The following is a 20,350-nucleotide window of genomic DNA, read 5'->3' as shown; positions in this document are numbered from 1 at the left end:
TGGGGCCGACACACTCCCCAGAGGTGACATCCCATCATTCTCACGGCCACAATTCCACCATGTAAATCACATCTCCCGTTGGTGTATAATGGAGGTTTCATCTGCTGCTGGCAATGTAATCACTGCTGTTCTGATATCGCTGGCCCATATTTTTTTCTTCTTCTTGGCCTTTTGTCTTTGCCTTAGAGCAGAGCTTGACAGTTCTCAAAGGTGTTAGCCTCAGCCATTACCTCTCAACGCCGTTCAAACTTTAGTTCTTAATGGCCGAGGACGTTGAGGGAACATTAAATAATTGGCCATTATTCACAGCCTGTAGGGAGCTTGGCGCACATGGCGTAGTTTGGTGTTTTTTAATGTGGAGGAGGAAGGTTGACAGACCTTGACCCCATTACGGAGGTTAACGTTATATTTGTAATTAAACTGGATCATTTTGTCTCATGAGAGGAAATGATCATGCTTCACAGAGTATAAAATGTGATCATTCAGAGCAGAGCTTTTCACTTCACTGCTTTTTGGATGAAACAAAAGAAAATATTTCTTCGTTAATTTGCAAAATGACTAAGCTTTTTTTAATGTTGTATATTTTAATTTAGGATTTTGTTTTAAACTTTAACTTAACATTTTAATTTATATGGATGTTTTTGTATGTCACAGTGCCTTCGTGAATTACAGAATTCACACTGACAAAGAAAATCTATACAAGATTTGTTTTTTCCCCCACGATCATCCATCTTTGACTCTCACCTTGTTTTGTTCTTCAATATGAGCAGTACTCTTGAATATGAAAAGGTAAACACAATGAACTGGACATGAATTCAAAGATTTTGTGCTGTATTTGAGGCAGCGTGTACCCAAGGCATCGCATTGCACAGCAAAGGAAACTGTGATAGCATTGTTAGGGACGGAGGGTGGGGTGATGTCATATCTGCTTGTGTTTTGGGTTTGGGTGCTTTAACTAGCAGTGGCTTGTGGACAGGCGGTTGCCTAGTCACTGAATGTTTGTTGCTGCGGCAACAGTCTGCACCAGTCTTGATTAATCCGTTTTTTTGTGTGTGTTTTTTGGCGATGCGACTAGGTAGGTGAGGAGCAATCTATAATGTAATGGATAGCTAATCCTCATTTTGGTTAATCTGTCTGTCATGTTACCATCTTGTGCTGGCTTGGATGTTTTACAGCCCAGATTCAGAATAAAAACCCTTATGGGCTGTAGAGGCTCTGTTAGAGGTTTAGACCTATAATCTCTGACAATAATTGGCTCATGAGCAGACAAAGGTATTAAGGAACACATGAACAACAAGTCTAACACGCCTCACGTCTTTGGTCTTTAAAACTATAACAGTTAAAATTACTATAAATGTTTGTTTTAAGAATGGGCGCAAGTTATAAAATCGTTTCATTCAGATTTTTCATTACATGATGTGTTGTTTCCAACATTTAATCTTCAAGTCTGAAGCTCTGAAGGCGCTGTTGGCCGGTTCTGATCATCTTAGATCCTAAACATCTCCCCCTCAATCTGTCTGCAGACACAGCTGTCAAATCTTGGCTTGGGTTATAGTTTTGGAGCCCCTTGAACAATAAACCCGGATTTCTTTCAGAGGTTTATTCAGAATTAAACGCTTAATCTGAATTAACAGTTTGATAAGTAGACTGATCTGAGTATAGACATTCTTTGTTATGGTTCATCCTCTGTTGTTTACTTAAAGCCTTTAAAAGGGTTTTTTTTTTTTTCTGGAATCTGTTAAATCATAGAGGCCACTTGTCAGTTAGGTGACTGAGTTTAACCTGATGTGTTATAGTCTAAATATAAAAAGTATTAGTTTCTATTCTTTTGTTGCCAACTTGACAGATACATTTTGCACTGTTGTGTATATTTATTTATTTTAACTTTTTTTCTCTTTTGTTTTTCTTTTCTTTTCTTTTTTTTTTGTGTGGTTCATATCTTTTTTTTTATAGGCAAATCATATTTCCAGTGCATATTTCTAAGGCTTATTATTTCCTAGTGTATCTGAAGGTTTGTCGACCAATGAATGGCTCTTTCGTGTAGTTTTTTTAGTGCTGGAGTGGCCATTAGTTTAATCAATCAAAGACTTGGGACTAATTTGGTAACTCCCTATTGTCATTTCCATTTGGTAGGAAATTGATTTCTTAATTATGAGAGAGCAATCATGAGTTGTTTAATTAATACAGTTAAACATTGCTGTTGAAACACATAAGTGAATCAATAAAATTGACTTTTTTAATAGAAATGGACCTTATATTGAACCAGGCAGCCTTCTTCTGGGGGTGGGGGAGAGGGGGTATCTGGACTCCAGCCTGTCAGTGTGTCAGTAATGCCCTTTTTACAACTGGTATTAAGATGCGTTTTGGTCGGCTCACCAGTGGACGATGCTAAATACAGGTGTAAATGGGATCTAAAACGTTTTGAGCTTGTCCACTTTCGACCACTTCCAGAGGTAGTCGAAAACGCATTCAAAAGGATTGCTTTCGTAGTGCAAATGCTCATGTGGTCGAAGGCATTTGAACAGCCACAATTGACCGCCTACTCTTCATCTACTGACTTCTTGTGTAAACATTATGTGAAGCGCACTAGCCAGACGGAATTTAAACTTTGTCGGCTGAAGACCCTGAGTCACGCACTCAGCACGTTCGGCGAGTTCTTGTGGCTATCAAACAGAAACGAAAGCTGCTGCTCTATGTTTTCCGTCATCTCCGGGCACGTTCATATGTAAAATCCGCAAGTTATTTTGTCTATTAGATCAAATTATCTGAAAAAACCCATACATTTACCCGTCCATAGACCCTCCCCTCAAAGAAATCAGGACAGAAGTTGTTGAAAGTGGACAAAAGAGACAGATTAAAAGATCAGGTGTAAACGGGTATGTCTCTCCCTCGTCTACTTGTGATCCGATCGACCAAAACGCATCTTAATGCCAGGTGTAAACGGGGCCTAAGAGAGTTTTGTAAATCAGCTCTACAAATGTAGCAGTTAGTAGTTAGTAGTTTCTAGACTTTATATGTACTTTTTCTTCTCTAGTCACTGTGTTTTAAAACCTTTTGGAACTAACTGATTCCCAATAGGCAGACAGACCATTGCTTAGATTTAACAGAGACTTATTTTAATTCTTTCTGCATGATTCAGGTAAAAGCACTGTCTGGTAAAGAGCCACATACAACAGCAAATAAGCCAGACAATGGATAACAGCCTCTCATTGTCCTGTTCTGCTGTGGTATTGCTAGACTGCTCATATATTACCTCACATTCCCCTTGATTTGTGATGTAGGTGCCTATAAAGTTGTCTGATTCCACCATGTGTTTTTGATTTCGCTGTAGGCTAGGTGGAAAGCTTGTGAAGTTCACTTCTCTGGGAGAACTGTCTCCTCGGTGCTGATCATAGCGGGGATTACCTGAGCTATGAGCCTTGGCGTTCTTCATGCCATGCTATAAGACCCAGCATTGGCTCCTATTGGAGGAGAGAGCACTCCTTCCTGCCCAGGGTGCTAAATAACCATGCTCTTGAAGGTCTGTCTCCTACCTCACCAAAGAATGTTAAGGGGCAATATGTGATTTCCTTGCTGAGTTTAAAGGTAAATCAGTGACTCAATGCCTTGTTGGTAGATGTTCCATGCTGTTAGTGATTTGCTGTCGTCTAAATGCTGCAGACAAGCTTCTTTGTGTGATATCGATGCAGGTCATAAATTGAATTGAATTTAGGACCTTGTTCTTTCCCTCGTACTCCACTGTGTGTGTACGTTTATTTTTGTTTGGACTTTTTTTTTTAAATACCAGTCCTTTATTATTTGTCTTGTTTGTAGGGCAGTGCTGGCTTTTTTCAGTGTAAGTTGCAGTGTACTGTTCTATATGATTCTGGAGTACAGTAAGACAAACACACAACAAAAACACGACCTTTCAGAGAATTTCTAGTTTAACTGCCAAATAGCTTTATGCATATGTGACTTTCACAGGCTTCTACCTTATTTGAACACCCATATCTACATATTGCCCCTATATTTTTTGTTAAATATTTTGACTATTCTGATACAGACTTACCAATACATTTGGATGCCAGTGGAATCTTTAATACATTTCAGTCTTAAGTTAGGAAACTATGAGGCATATGTAATAAGTAAGTTTAATAAATTTACATTACTTTTCCACATCTAGAAATCGTACTTTTAAAATAAGGTTACCTAATTTATTCAGGTTTTTCCCAAGTCATGTTTTTTTCTTTCTGTCTTTAAAGACAAAAAAAACAGTTGTTGGAGGGGCGATTTACAAATATCTATAAGAAATATCTTGATTGTTATACTACTATATTCATTATTAATGCAGTATTTATTTTTATTTTATGTGAGGTTGGATGGAATGCAGGTCATTTTCAGTACTAATAATTACTACTTTATAATAATGTTAGCACTGTACAAATAGGTTCTATAGGTTAGCATTAGTTAATGCAATAATTAATGGGATATAACAATTTACAGTATTTTTATATATAGGCATATAAGGCATGTAATACGTTTAATTAATGTACATGACTTTTCCACAGGGTTTTTATTTTGACATATGCAATGTGCCAGAGCACCATAACTAAGTAAACAGTAAGCATGTTCTTAACAAGTCGATAGCGATTTCATCAGAGAAACCAATCAATCGTCTGTTAAATCCAGCTGCCAGCCCCCAGAATGATGGATGCTACATCTGTTTGTAAAGGTTTGTGTGAAAAAAAAAAAAAATCTCCTGGCTGTGAGAGAATGCCCGGCTCCTCCTCTCTCAGAGCTTGCAAATGAGTGAAGGAAACCTAAGTGAAAATTGGATGCTTTAGAAGTGCGTATGCGCGCCTGTTAGCGCATTTGTGTGCCTCGCTAGAATGTAGGTGGTCTGTGGTTGTGTAAATATTGGAAGCTCTGAGACACAGTGTGTCAAAACACGCAGGGTTTCAAGTGCCACGCTAATGAATGGGGGCCACATGTGGAGTGCCACGGCGGTTTGTTTAAGCAAATGAACTCTGCTGACAGACATCTGCCCTAATGTGCAGGCAGAGACAGCTCCGATGCAGGATTTATACACAGACACACATACTAAGGCGCACCCTTCCCCTTCGTGCCTCTGTCTAGAGGCGACTTCAGAGGCCTTTAAAAGTGGCAGCCGAACAGCAAAGGCACTCCGTGTGTTGACAGACAGACTATGTAAGAGACGGGTGGGTGAATTATGCATGCACACTTTCACAACACTCAACACTTGCCCTGACTCATCATTACACGGTGCATAAGCATCATGAGAAAGGCAACTGTTTATTTAGCCTCTTTTGAGCACTTTTATTCCTGTTGCCTTTAATCCAGCTCGGCACGACCCAAGATCGGTAGTGTTCATTTTCAAATGGATGAAACTGGTTTAAGGCCTTTCAGAGATGGGAGTTTAGCATGTGGACACAAGCCAACAGTGCTAAATGTCTTAAGGTTTTCAAAGGATTCAGTACAACAAAGATAGAATGAGTTGTGAAGAACTAATGAATTGTCATCGGAAGCGCGGCTGTGTAAAGAATGGCTTTCAGCAAGAATTCGAAGTGCTTTTTTGCTGAGTAGTTAGTTGACTTTTATCTGTGCAACTTCATTGAACCTTGTCTTGTGACTTATTTTGTCTTCTTTCTATGGTTCTTTCTGCTGCAAGTGAAGTTCAATTTGTTAGCATTGGTTAATTCATTAGATAACGTGCAGGTAACAATCCTTCTAAAGCATTTATTAATCTAGCTAATACTAAATGAATAAGTGTTTTGTTTTAAATGATCAATACCGCATACTTTGCTTCAGTTAATAATTCAAAAGTTCAATTTGTTAACTTATATACTTAAATAACAAACTATTTTTTAAGCATTTATTAATCTAGACTAATGTTAAATCAATTTGTCTTTTGTGTGTGTATTGGCGTATAAGCCATTGCTTGTTTTCCACTGTAATAATTATTACAGTTTAATGTTAATTTATACAAAATTAAATATTAAAAATGTATTATGTAGATTAACATTCACAAAATGAATCAAAGCTTTATAAGTAGTGTTTATCGTTAGTTCATGATGCTTAATGCGTTAACTAATGTCACCTGTAATGTAACTAATGTAACCTTATTATGAAGTGTTATAGAAGTTGTTAGCAAGTTACATTTCCTCTCTGTAAAATCGAAGTTGACCAGAAACACAGGTGTGACCTCCAAAGCCAAAAAGATAAAATACCATCACTTTTAATTCAATATCTTCCGGCTTATACCAGGAATCACACCCAAAAAAACAAGATGGTGTCAGAACAGCCCCAAGCTAGAATCTTTGCAACAACAAAAGAGGTGATACCTTAGAAACTGAAAACAAGTCAATGTTGTCATTTTCCAAAAGGATGAAAGACACTAATGCGGTGAAAGGATCCGTGCTCAGAAGTTTGTGTGCTTTAGCAAGCGAGGGATTACTTATGTAAAATAACAAGGGGAGGTGTCGGCACAGGTGCCTCTCGCTGTTGAGAAGCTCCACTGGCCGAGGTCCAGACACACTCACGCATCTGCAGCTCCCCTCCCTTCCTCTGCGTGTCAGCGCACAAAGCCCATGGGCTTTCTGACAATGAGAGCATCGCTGTCGCACCAGGAGAACACCTCGAAAGCAAACACAGTCATAGCTGGCCACAAAAGCGACCAGGGAGCACTGTACTTTTATGCCCCTGAGTGCCTTGTTAGGGGCACAATGACTTGCAGACCTGGACAGCAGGTGTTACATTAAAGAGCTGCTCTGATGTATTGTGGCCGCCTATTCTCACTAGGACCTGTGTTTGCTTTCTCTTTGACTTTGCAATCACACCCAACAAAGCATTGTTTTTGAGAGCACAGGAAAGTGCAGTGATAAGCTTTGTTATCAATTATGTTTATAGAGATTGAGGTGCTCTCATACTCGGCATCTCCCTCTTCTTTTTTTGTTTGCTGAAAACCAAACCACTCAGTTTCTGTTTGTCAATTTTTAATAAGCGTGTTTGAAAGACTTTTCAACTATAGTCAGATTTGCACCTACAGTATATTTTTATATTTACAATTATATATACAATTTGCATAAATGTATATACATTTATTCTATAAATCACTTATAATACATCACTTATTTTATGATGACCACGGCTGAATCTAGTTACAATAATCAAGAATACAGTAAAAACAGAACAATTGTTAAATATTAATGCAATTCATAACCGTTTTATATTTTAATTTCTTTTTAAAATGTAATTTACTCTAGTGATGGCAAAGCTAAATTCAGCATCATTACTACATGATTTCCTTCGGAAATCATTCTAATATTCTGATTTGTTGTTCAAGAAACATTTCTTGTTATTAGCGATGTTGGAAACAGTGCTGCTTGATGTTTTTGCGGAAACCATGATACATTTTTTTTTTTTTTTTTTAAATGAATAGAAAGTCCAAAAGAACTACATTTGAAATAGAAATCTTTTGTAAAACTAGAAATGTATTTACTGTGACTTTTGATCAACTTAATGCATCCTTGCTGAATAAAAATGTAAATTTACTTCTTACCAAAAAAATCTTACTAACACATTTGACGTGTGTGTGCGTGTGTGTGAATGTATATATTTTGAAGTCTCTTCTGCTCACCAAGGCTGCATTTATAATACTTTTATAACATAACATATATAACATATGTGTATATATATATATATATATATATATATATATATATATATATATACATATACATATACATATACATATACATATACATTTTTAATTAATTAATAAAAAAGCAACTGTGTGTGTGGATGTTTAAAAAAATTATTTAAATATTTACTTTTAAAACGGTACTTTTTAAATATTTTAAATCTATATTTATGTGTATTATGTAGATTTCATATGGAGAGGGTTTTTTTAATTATCTATTAGGACATTCAATCATTCATTCTTTGAAGGCCAGTAGATGGCAGTATGCTCCACAGCATTGCTGTTTTGCCAGCATAGTCTGGCTAATGTGAATAGATTTACAATATCCTTACCCTGCCTTTCATAGTCACTTAGACAGTTGAAGACATCTTTAACTGAAGCAGGGTTTTAACCATGTCACAACAAAGATGCACAACTGTCTCTGTTTGACACAAATATGTGCAAATAAGGTTCTGCACAACTGCCATTTATTGTCTCCTTTTCTGCTCAATCATCTCAAACATGGTCATCAATTTAAGATGTGATGTCAACCATATACCCCTGAACCTTTGAACTCCTCATAGCAGCTCACTGGCTCTGTGCTGCTGGTATGTTGTGACCAGCAGGACATCTTTGCTGTGTACAGCCTCAGAGGCTTGGACTGGCACATGCTTGGGCTGGCTGAAGAACTTGGCTCTCCTAAAGCCCCGAGAAGGGTTGTGCGACAACAATTCTGTCATCATGTGATGAAGACCTCGCAATCCTCTCCTGCTATGTGTTTATGCTATTAGCTCAGGCCAGGAGAGACAAGGGACTGCTATTAGAAAAGAGAACATGTTGATAATTGCCATGTCCTGCAGCACTGCTGAGCTGTATGTATTTGTGAAAGCCGTTTGCAGAATTAGGAATGAGTCGGAGGCGTTAAAGCTTGGGATAATGAGAAGGCAAACAGGATTATTGACAGAGACAAAGGGAGCTTTAGAGGTGTCTCCACTAGCTGTGTGAATGTAGTACACACTCCCAGTGCACTGGGAGGTACGTAAGGTTAACACTGATATGGTTGAAGCTGTTAACCCTGTCGTGTTTGGACGGATGCTTATAGGGCTACATCACTATCTTTGTCGAGTAATATGACCCAGATATAACCATTCCCCTCATTTTTAGGGTGCTTTATTTGAATGTGCCATCATTGTCTGTTAATTGGCTTTCATTCGTGACCCACTTTTTGCCCGTGAGGCCTCAGCTCCCCCGTTGTGCATCTCCAGTCATGTGTCCAATTGTGCAGTGGAGGAGGGAGGAGGGCCGGTGCATCCCTGAGTTTGCCGATTGGATCGTTGCACCATCTCTAATTACCCTCCTCTTTGGGAACGCCAAGGTGTCACCGACGTGCTCACTTCAACCCGTCATTCTTTTCCCCATCTGTAAATGTCTTCCCACCCCATTATTTTACATCTCATTTGATTGCAGACAGGGGGTGCTGTTCACTTACACTTCTGCACACCTCTTTATATTTATTCAAATAGATGAACTTTCCTCTTTACGATTTGGGAGAGCCGTGCGAAGACTTACTTATCTCTAAGTGGATGATATTTAAGCTTGCCTATTTTCTTCACAAATGGTGCAAGGACATCTGCTTCTGAGTCTCATCTGATAGAGTACCGGCTGTTCAAACTTCTGGAAGCCTCCACCAATCAGCAATGCAAACACAAGCAAATATCTCTCTTTTGTACCAGGCAAATCATTTGTCTGTCCTAGCAGTTTTCACCAAAAATGCTTTGTGTACCAAAGCAAGCTATTGTGGCCTGGCGTACTTGGGAGGATTTTGGAGTTTTAAAGTGTGTAAAGGAAGATTATGAGCACACATTGCTGACCCCCCAAAACTAATTGAGTGTCTAAAGCAACATGGTTTCCCAGGGGGGCTTGACTTGTTGTTTTATAAGTGTTAGCTAACATCATCTTGACAGCACAAAGAGATCCTTCAGTGCCTATGTCTAGACCAGCACAACTTCTTAGGCCCAAATTCATCTCCTGGTATTTTAATCCTGATTACTATTGCAGAAAATACAAGTTTAAATACGAACACAAAAAAATATATATGATATTAAAACTAATCATTTTCTTAGTTTTCTTAAATCATTAACAATATAATATAATATATATTTAAAATATATGATTTTGTATGTTAATTGACTTTTTTCTTTTTTAAATGTAACTACTTTTTTTTTACAGTGTATTAAACTTATATTTTAATTTATGTACAAGTATACATAATTTATTTAATAAATTTTAATCAGATGTGATTAGAGAATGTCCTTTTTTCACCATAAAGTTTAAGGTGACTTGCAATTAAAAACAATTATTTTACTTTTACAGAAAAACATACATTTAACAGTTACTATCTGTACTGTAAAGTATCAAAGATTATATTGTAATTACATTAAAATTACATACAATGTTAAAACATTGACAATAAAATTTTTCACTGTATGGTAAAGTTTTATCTTTACTTAGTTAATAAATTATTAGGTTTTTACTGTAGCACGTTTGCTATCTTTTTTCTTTGAAAATGACAGTCATTTTTACAGTATGTTTTGGAGGAATAAAATCGAGCCTCAACATCCCAGTATGTTTATTAGTGACAGTAGAGGTGAGATCAGGAGCAGTGTTCACACGGTAAGGCATGTTTGCTCGTCTTTGATTTTCAACAGCAAACAGTTATTGTTTTTCTGATGACAAAGGAATAAAAAAGTATTTGAGTCACGCAACTCCATGTCATGGATGTCTCCTCCTCTGCTACACTCTGCACAATAGCCTGTAGCTTCATAGCTCCACTTAATCTTGCTCATGAGCAAAAATTTAATTGCTGGCAGTCAATATTTACCTGACTAACTGTTGAGCCACTTTAAAACGTAAAGTTTAGAGTGATGTTTTATATTAGCAATCATATTGCTAATGGCAGTGAGGGTGTTACTGCTAAAGAACAGAGAAAGCCCAAGGATTCTCCTTCTCACACATGCTGTCACTTGAACAAAAGAGTTGTGTGCTCTCTCACTCTTGTGCTCACAGCGCATAAACAAACACACAGCACAAAGACCAATAGGGGCAGAAGCTATGAGAGTAATCCAAAGAGCAAACAAGGGTGGGGAGCAGGGAGACATGAGCGTAGCTGTGAGTTTTGGGAGAGGCTAGAAGTGTATGTTCCTACAGGCTTCACCAAGCCTATCTAGTCAGATTCTTTTTAGGCTTCACCAAAAGAGTGTTTTACAGGTCAACATTTGATTGATTGGTTTAGAATAACACCATTAATAAACAGTTTATTTTGTGTCAATATTTCCTTCTCGATATTAAGCACAAGATAAATATGAATAAGTGATTCATCGCAGAGACTGCCGCCTGTCACTAACAATACTATTAATACTTTTTTCTCACGAAGAGGGACTACGAGTGTTTATATCATCTTAGTGTCATTCATCCACTTTCAGCAGCTTACATGATGCTTTCATTTATAAATGATTGTTTTTACAGAAATATTTCTGGTTCATATACCTGTCCTCGTATTTTGGTAATAACTGTCCTCCATGCACTTTTTCTCAAGGTAAAAGCTTCAACAAGCTGAAACTGACCACTGATGGATTTATTATTTATAGATTTGTGTGTGCGTTGAGTTCACAACATGCTTTTTCAATCATCTTCGTGCACGAGCAGATTGTTTGTCATGCATGTTTAGGACACTGACAGGATGTCAACTAAGCCTGCACTTTGTGCTAGTTCACTCTTGTGACACAAGGATGTTTGCTGGTTCAATCCGGATGAGAATGAAGAATTGAAAGAGACAAGCTGTTGCGTCAGTTGGGGAATAGATCAACTTACCCGATTCGTTCATGCCCTTTAGATAATTTATAAACGAATCTGACCTAGAGAATATGACCTAAAAGAACAAGTGAAGCATTTTTGTTGTTGTTTTCACACCTTTGCACTGCAGCTTTAAATATAAGAATGACGTCGGTTTCACACTGCACGCACTGGCAGAGCGGAGGCAGCGCAGAAGCAGTGCGTATGGTGAGCGGGAGCAGCACATGCGCTTTTTGCTTTCACACTGGCAGCGTTTGTCGCGCGCAGCTGAACCGCGGTTCGTGTAGAGGTTTTTGAGGTTGTGGTCAACTAAGTAGGCTACTTTGAAAGATTTTGTGTGTGTGTATATATATATACACAAAAGATTTTGTGTGTATATAGATTTTTGAAAGATTTTGTGTGTATATATATATATATATATATATATATATATATATATATATATATATATATATATATACAGTGAGGAAAATAAGTATTTGAAAACCCTGCTATTTTGCAAGTTCTCCCACTTGGAAATCATGGAGGGGTCTGAAATTGTCATCGTAGGTGCATGTCCACTGTGGGAGACATAATCTGAAAAAATAAATAAAATCCAGAAATCACAATATATGATTTTTTAACTATTTATTTGTATGATACAGCTGCAAATAAGTATTTGAACACCTGTCTATCAGCTAGAATTCTGACCCTCAAAGACCTGTTAGTCTGCCTTTAAAATGTCCACCTCCACTCCATTTATTATCCTAAATTAGATGCACCTGTTTGAGGTCGTTAGCTGCATAAAGACACACGTCCACCCCATACAATCAGTAAGAATCCAACTACTAACATGGCCAAGACCAAAGAGCTGCCCAAAGACACTAGAGACAAAATTGTACACCTCCACAAGGCTGGAAAGAGCTACGGGGAAATTGCCAAGCAGCTTGGTGAAAAAAGGTCCACTGTTGGAGCAATCATTAGAAAATGGAAGAAGCTAAACATGACTGTCAGTCTCCCTCGGACTGGGGCTCCATGCAAGATCTCACCTCGTGGGGTCTCAATGATCCTAAGAAAGGTGAGAAATCAGCCCAGAACTACACAGGAGGAGCTGGTCAATGACCTGAAAAGAGCTGGGACCACCGTTTCCAAGGTTACTGTTGGTAATACACTAAGTCATGGTTTGAAATCATGCATGGCACGGAAGGTTCCCCTGCTTAAACCAGCACATGTCAATAAGTTTGCCAATGACCAGCCCGTCTTAAGTTTGCCAATGACCATTTGGATGATCCAGAGGAGTCATGGGAGAAAGTCATGTGGTCAGATGAGACCAAAATAGAACTTTTTGGTCATAATTCCACTAAACGTGTTTGGAGGAAGAAGAATGATGAGTACCATCCCAAGAACACCATCCCTACTGTGAAGCATGGGGGTGGTAGCATCATGCTTTGGGGGTGTTTTTCTGCACATGGGACAGGGCGACTGCACTGTATTAAGGAGAGGATGACCAGGGCCATGTATTGCGAGATTTTGGGGAACAACCTCCTTCCCTCAGTTAGAGCATTGAAGATGGGTCGAGGCTGGGTCTTCCAACATGACAATGACCCGAAGCACACAGCCAGGATAACCAAGGAGTGGCTCTGTAAGAAGCATATCAAGGTTCTGGCGTGGCCTAGCCAGTCTCCAGACCTAAACCCAAAAGAGAATCTTTGGAGGGAGCTCAAACTCTGTGTTTCTCAGCGACAGCCCAGAAACCTGACTGATCTAGAGAAGATCTGTGTGGAGGAGTGGGCCAAAATCCCTCCTGCAGTGTGTGCAAACCTGATGAAAAACTACAGGAAACGTTTGACCTCTGTAATTGCAAACAAAGGCTACTGTACCAAATATTAACATTGATTTTCTCAGGTGTTCAAATACTTATTTGCAGCTGTATCATACAAATAAATAGTTAAAAAACCATACATTGTGATTTCATATATTAATCTGTCTATTCTATTTACCTTTCTATATAATGAGTTGAGTTGTTCACTCGTGGTCCAGGGAAAGGTTGTCAAAAACACTTTTACATGGCTTGCCATCGGCACCAAGAGCCACTGCAACTTCATCCCATGTTTTTTCCTTTGCCTGCAAGTCTTTATAAAGCACATTATGTGGATCATAAATAACTTTATGCTTTATGCTGTTGGAGTGTCGTCTATTATTATCGTCTTTTCAGGTGCACTCTGAGACACCGTGCTTTGACATCTGTTCTTATGCCTATAGATAGATAGATAGATAGATAGATATTAATCTATAACTTAAGCTGAACTGGCAGTAGCCTATAAATGGTTTAGCTTGTTTTTGTAGTTCGGGCAAAAAGTTTGATTTTGGACATTTGTTTTCTTTTTAAATTGCTAAAGGTCATTTGATTGACTGACACAATAGATATCATCAATGCACTTTTTGGGTAAAACTGCTGTGTATTTTGGTCATGATCAATGCATTGTCACTTTAATTCAGCGTGAGCGGCACAGCGAAAATAGAAACGATTTCGAAGCGCCGAAATGATTGCGGCTCTGCTGTGCTCCTGCTACGCGCTACCGCGCCACTTCTGTGTGCGGTGTAACGCTCTGCTAACGCGTGCATTGTGTTTAGTGTTTCGAGCTATTACGTTTTACTTGATAAAAAAGCTCAGATGTCTTTTCGTAGCAGCATTTGTCTGTCATGTCTGTCTGTTCGTTTGTCTGTCATGGGGATGTTGTTCATGTGGTTTGATTATTAAACTGCTGTATACGACTTTCTTTCAATGACCTCTACTTTTTAGTGAGCCTACCTTGATTCTTGTTTTGGAACTCAGCAACCTTAACTGGTTAATTCACCTGATGGTTTATGGATGCCTATTTCTCATTTTTTTTAGATGGACACAGCCATGCCCATGCAAATAAGCAAAATGTGTCAACCAACCACTTTGCATTCATAATGCTGTTTAAAGAGATGAGGAATGAACTAAGCAATATATGGACTGTGGTGTGGGCCATTGTGCCATGATTTGAAATTTTGTAACCAGTGATTGTGAATTGATTATGTTGTAATGCACCAAAGATTATTTTCTCAAATATATTTGTCACCCGACTGTACCCCCATTCCAGTCTAATATCAAGTTTTGATATTTTAAGGGTAACATTCTCAGTTGTTCTCGATATCCATCTGTGTCAGATTCCAAACCACGCTGTACCTGACCAGACATGCCTTGCATTGTTGCAATTTGTCTGGAAAATAAGATATAGACATGAACCATAAACAAAGGTCAATAAGAATATGACCTCTTTGACAATCGACTGTATGACCTTGATGAGGATACAGCATGTAACAATATTTTCCATGTTAGTTGAGTTAGTAAAATGGAAACCGTGTCTAATTGAAGAGGAAAAACTTAGTCAGCATGTCTGCAAGAAGTTAAGACATATCAAACTGCTGTGTTCAAACCAGCAGGAATTTACAAGAAAAGTTGAAAACAAAAGACCATGTGGAAAAAAAACAAGGAGAGTCATTATGCTGTATGCATTCCTTTTTACTTGCTGTCACTCTCACTCTGTAGTGTTTTTTGCTTGACCTGAGTGGGTCTCATTTCCTTTGTCCTAAGATTCTTTGTTAATTAATGGTGACGAGGTAGTGTAATTGGATTTCTTTGTCATTATGCAAGGGATTGACATAATGCCGTTTATTTAGCTTAGATGATGTGTCTAATGCACATTGAAGTTCAGTTTCACTTTCAGCAGTAAGTGTCATGGTTGATTTCGCTACTAAAGTAACATTCTTCTGTAGGGAGGAATGTGTTTTCATGCATTGTACAGCCTGTCAAAAGGTCAGATTTCTATGAAATATGGAAGCATGTTGGTACAACACGTCAAATTTGATGACACAACCATCTGTGAAAAGCATATTGTTTTCTCACTCCTAGTTGAGTTGAGTTGAGGTGGTACCATACCTTACCATATGTGCATATTTATATATATATAATATTTATTTTGTTTTATTTTTATATTTTATAATCTTTTTTTATCTTTTTTTAGGATCAGGTAATTCCAATCTGCTTTATTATTGATTAGCCAAAACATGATTGTTTTTTGTTGTTGTTTTAGCTAGTTACCTGATCCTACTGCCCCAGTACAAATATCTTTTTGATTTTTGTCTTTTAAAAAAATAAAAGATTTTTGTTTTTAACATGGCTTTGAACATCCAGAACATCTAAGAGAAGCTACCAGCTGCAGAAACAGAATCCAGACTGCCTTTTTGTGTTTGTTACAAAGTAATCAGCTTTGCTTGGGTGGCAGACAGTTATCTGTGCCATCAGAGAACAGTCTGTAAACTGGCATCTCATTCTCAGTGCTGATTCCACTGCCTGCAGCATATTTGCCTTTTCATACAGCATCTGATGTTTTACACTTCTTAAGAGTCTTCAGAGGTACTGTATTTTGAGGAACTACTTGAGAAACTACTTAAGCAAGAAAAAAAGAAAGATTTCCCAAAAATGGCTGTGATAAAAAAAAAAAATTATATATATTATATATTATTATATATATCTATATATTATATTTTTGTTCACTATATTATACTAAGCAGCTGCCTGGAAATATAGTTCTTCATGAATTGGGGAAAAGCTTCCATCAGGAAGTATTTGAGACCACTTATAACCAACCATGTTGTTTTAGACACTAAATTATCATAATTCGCTTCATAACAAATCATATCTACCCAGCACGTTAAGTTCTTCTTGTGTGTTGATGTTTTTCTTAAAGTCAGCAAGAACTTGGATTACTCCTTTAAACTATGATTATGCTCATTGAAGTGCGGGATTTTAGGAGACATGTGGGCAACTGCAGCAGTTAAGCAATTTAAGAAATAAATAATTAACTGAATAGCACTTGATATAAACATGTCTAAGACAGAAACAACATTTTTCTGCTCTCTTAGGCCTTTTCAAACTTATTTAGAGTGGTCTTACCCTCTTCAGCTTTGTTTGCGTAGCCCTTCTACTAATATACAACCACCCACAGTACTGAAGTTGAGGCCTATTGAGCCATATAGGGGCATTAGAAAGATAATGTGTGCACTGGCACTGATCATGACAACGACAGCACGACCTGACACTAATCTTGTGACCTTTCATGCGTTCTTCGCATACCTGCCATTCCTCCAGTGTTTCAGTGGTGTCCAAGCATGACAGGTAAAAGGTGCATCACCCTTCATTCCGAGTCTGAATGCAGGCGTCTCTTTGAATTGCCACTTTATCTGTTTTGCTTGGCTGCTCGTCAAAGGTAGAAACATTGATGCAGCTGTAATATAGTGTGCTTCCCTTATCCTCTGAATGTTACCTGTATTTGTAATCTTTACCTCTGTAAGGGAGTCTAAACTAAATTGAGGGCACGAAAGGTCACCTCCACAAGCAGAAAAACCCCAGCTGAGATTCAGGTTTGGTGTTGAACATCAATGTCTATGAATGCTCAAAAACCACTGGCTTTGAGAAATAAGTTCATATTGGGGAAATATTATTACTGCTTTAACTTAACTTTATTAGCTTCACTTCCATTCGTTTTAATGAGATAGAGAAAAGACTGTTTCCTGTGACCTTTAGAGCATGTCATTTTCCTGTATAGCCACTCCACAGACCCACTTTTTAGTTCATCCTGAAGCAGTAAACACCTGTTCTGACCAAGTTGCCATATCAGCTCAGAACAGCTTTACGTAAGCCAGCAAGGATGAGCTTCAAATCACCTGTAAAGAGTCTTTGAGCCTTAACTGAGGACCTTAATCCTTTAGTTTGCCTTCCATCTTGGGCTTAGGGCACTTACAGCGCCGCAAGTTGGCATCGGTTTTGGCTAGTGGCCCCTGGAAAGTCCATTTGTCCTTTGGCAAATTTAAATTGTTTGTGCTCAACTCTCTCTTAATCTCATCAATTTTGTGCATTGAGACATCTACTCTGCTGTTTTTGAAAGAATGTTAGAATGCAATTTTGTGCTAAGAGTTTCTCTGCAAAAAAAAAAAAAAAAAACTAGCTAGTTTAGTGTATGTAATACAAGACCATTGCTTTTTCTTCCATAATGGTTTATCTGAATAATTTTTATTTGCACTTTACATCTACTTAGATTCCAGAACATAGTCATTGTTCCATTAATGAGTTAGATTTGGTGAATTAAAACTGATTGAGTATGGTGATATCCTGAACCTGTGAGTTTTCCAGTAAGCCCACAGGTGGATGTGGCAGATGACTCACAAATCCAATCTGCTTTAGTTTTAGTTTTATTTGCCCAGTGTATCTGGCTAATTAGCATCACAGGCTTTGCTTGGCAAAGTGTGTAAAATGACAAACAAGGTTGTATTGTGCTCCTCCTCCTCCTCCTCCTCCTCCTCCTTTTGTCAGGTAATCACTTTTCGATGGTCTTATCCCCTCTGCCTGCTCTGTCAGTCACTGGTGGCCTGATATTCCGTAAGCTGTATTTGTTTTTTGTCAAACTAAACACTTGATCTGTGCGCAGGCATCAACTGGAGGTGAGGTCTCGGGCAGCAGATCATCTCATTTGGGTATTAAAGAGGACAAATGAATTAGCCTGAGGCTTTGCAGTTGCTTTTTCCAGGCTAATCCCAAATCTTCCCTCATAGTGCGGGATTGCTAGACTCTCCTGGGAACTACATTAAAGTCACGTGACAAAGATGATTCTGGAAGACACAGTCCTCCGGTTCTGTCATTATTTACTCACCGTCATGTTGTTCCAAACCAAGACAATGGAAGTCAGTGGGACAACATTGGATCCCACTGACTTTTAATTGTATGACACATTTTTTCTTTTTTTTGTATTTCGGTTTGAACGATATGAGGGTGAGTAAATGATGATGAAATGTTCAATTTTGGGTGAAGTATCCATTTAACTTACCATTACATTTGCACTGAAAATCTTGTTCATTGTTTTGTTTATTATGGAAAGCCAATAACTTTTAAAGAATGTTAGCCACAGAAACAGGTATTACATTATGATCAACCTCATTTCTCTAACACCTCCATGGTTCTGCAGTAACAGTGTTCAGCCAGTAGAGGGGATTGGCACTCTAGATGGTTGAAAACTGGCAGCCATTCTCCCCTCCTTATACACAATACCTTGTCTATTTGAATAGACCTGTCCCGATTCTATCTGCCCCTGTTGAGTCTTTTCTGTCAAGTCTTGACTTCATTCATTTGTTATTTTGGTCAAATAAACTGAATATGTGCTGTAGTAACAGAACTGGTACAAGTGATGTAAGCATAAACAGTGCCTCAAGCTTAAACAAATTGGTTTTCCACTTCCTTAAATGACTAATGCCTTTAAAGGAGTGCTGATGTGGGTGTCAAAGACTTGTGGAAGGAAGGAATCCTCTGTTGTAAACTCAATCTCGTCACTAAAATGCCATGTACTCGAGGAGGTCCCCTCAAGACCAAATGCTACACCTTGTCCTCCAGAAAAACACTGCCTAATCATATGACTGCAAAATTTGATCTCTTTCCTTTGACCTATACATTTGCTTTACTGCAGATAAAATACAGAGGTAAGCGGACTCGGTTACTTTAATCATTGATTGGTCGCTTGATAGGTCATGTGTACGCTGCAAAAACCCTCTCGCTGGTTGGTTTATTCTGTGTAACACTTCCTTCATTCCCTCTTTTTCTTGTGCACACACTCTAGGATGCTGTGTTAAGATTGGGGGCTTGTGAAAGGGGCAGCCCTTGGCGTATTAACAGCTGATTGGTTGTCTAAACCCAACAAAAATTCTGTTGAGAATGAAGAGGTGGAGAACCGAAGTGCACGAAAGCATATCACGCTAATTTTTCAAACACTAATTTGCCATCCAGAACTCGCTCTTTCCTTTACTATACATGCACAGGCTCACATGCTAAACCATTAGACAAATGTGATGCAACAATGAGGTAATGTGAAGTCTATGCATGTGCAGTCCTCAAATCCAACCCCAATGGTTTTTATGATCCTGTTTTCATCATATTCAGTTTTTTTTTTTTTTTTTTATGTTTGTATTTCAGTGAAGTATATATTTGGATACAGATCAATATTTTTCACTTTGCGAAACACTTATAATTGGTTAAACAGCCTTTTATAAAAATTAGCCCCAAATTTGAGCTTGTTTGTTGTCTGTGTTCTTCTGCCATCACGGCACAATATATATCAGGCTCACCAGTCTCCATTTAATCCGACGGATAAAAGATTAATCCATCCACCATTTCTTTAGAAAACTCTAATCCGCAGTATGTATATAATACAATTATTAATTTTATTGGTCCTTTTATCCAAAGCCACTCAGTTATGTCGGACCCCAATTTTCTACAGTTGGGTTTATGTTTTATTGGAGTCGACCAGATGTACCTTTTGATCAATGGATGCCGCCTTGAGTTGGACCGCTGAATCTCCCAATTTGGCCCTCCTCCTGAAGCCCACCCTCTTGTGTAAGATCAGTCAACCCCCCTCCATTCCAATGCAGGAAGACCACAAACAACTCCAGCTTGAGGGATTATGATTTCGTTTTTATTCCAAAGTCACTGAAAGTGCAAAAAGCAACTTCGCATTAGACTTGACAGCATTAATGCCTGCTGCAATGGGCAGGTTATGCACAAAAAGGGCTCCATGTGGTGCCCCTCCCATTTGAGTCGCCCCCTTTTTTTTCATCCCGAGAGTGTTGGCGGGGCCCACTGAATGCAAAGCTGTCCGGTCGCCCCAGCGGATCTGGCCGCATGTGGATCGAATCAGAATTATCCACTAATTGACTATTTACTGGGCTCCAGAAAGGCCATAATGGACTTGATATTAAATCTTCTCAAAG

The sequence above is a fragment of the Scardinius erythrophthalmus genome (assembly GCF_964197995.2).
Source record: "Scardinius erythrophthalmus genome assembly, chromosome: 7".
In the NCBI taxonomy this organism is placed as follows: Eukaryota; Metazoa; Chordata; class Actinopteri; order Cypriniformes; family Leuciscidae; genus Scardinius; species Scardinius erythrophthalmus.
The sequence above is the reverse complement of the archived record's forward strand: the minus strand, read 5'-3'. Positions refer to the sequence as shown.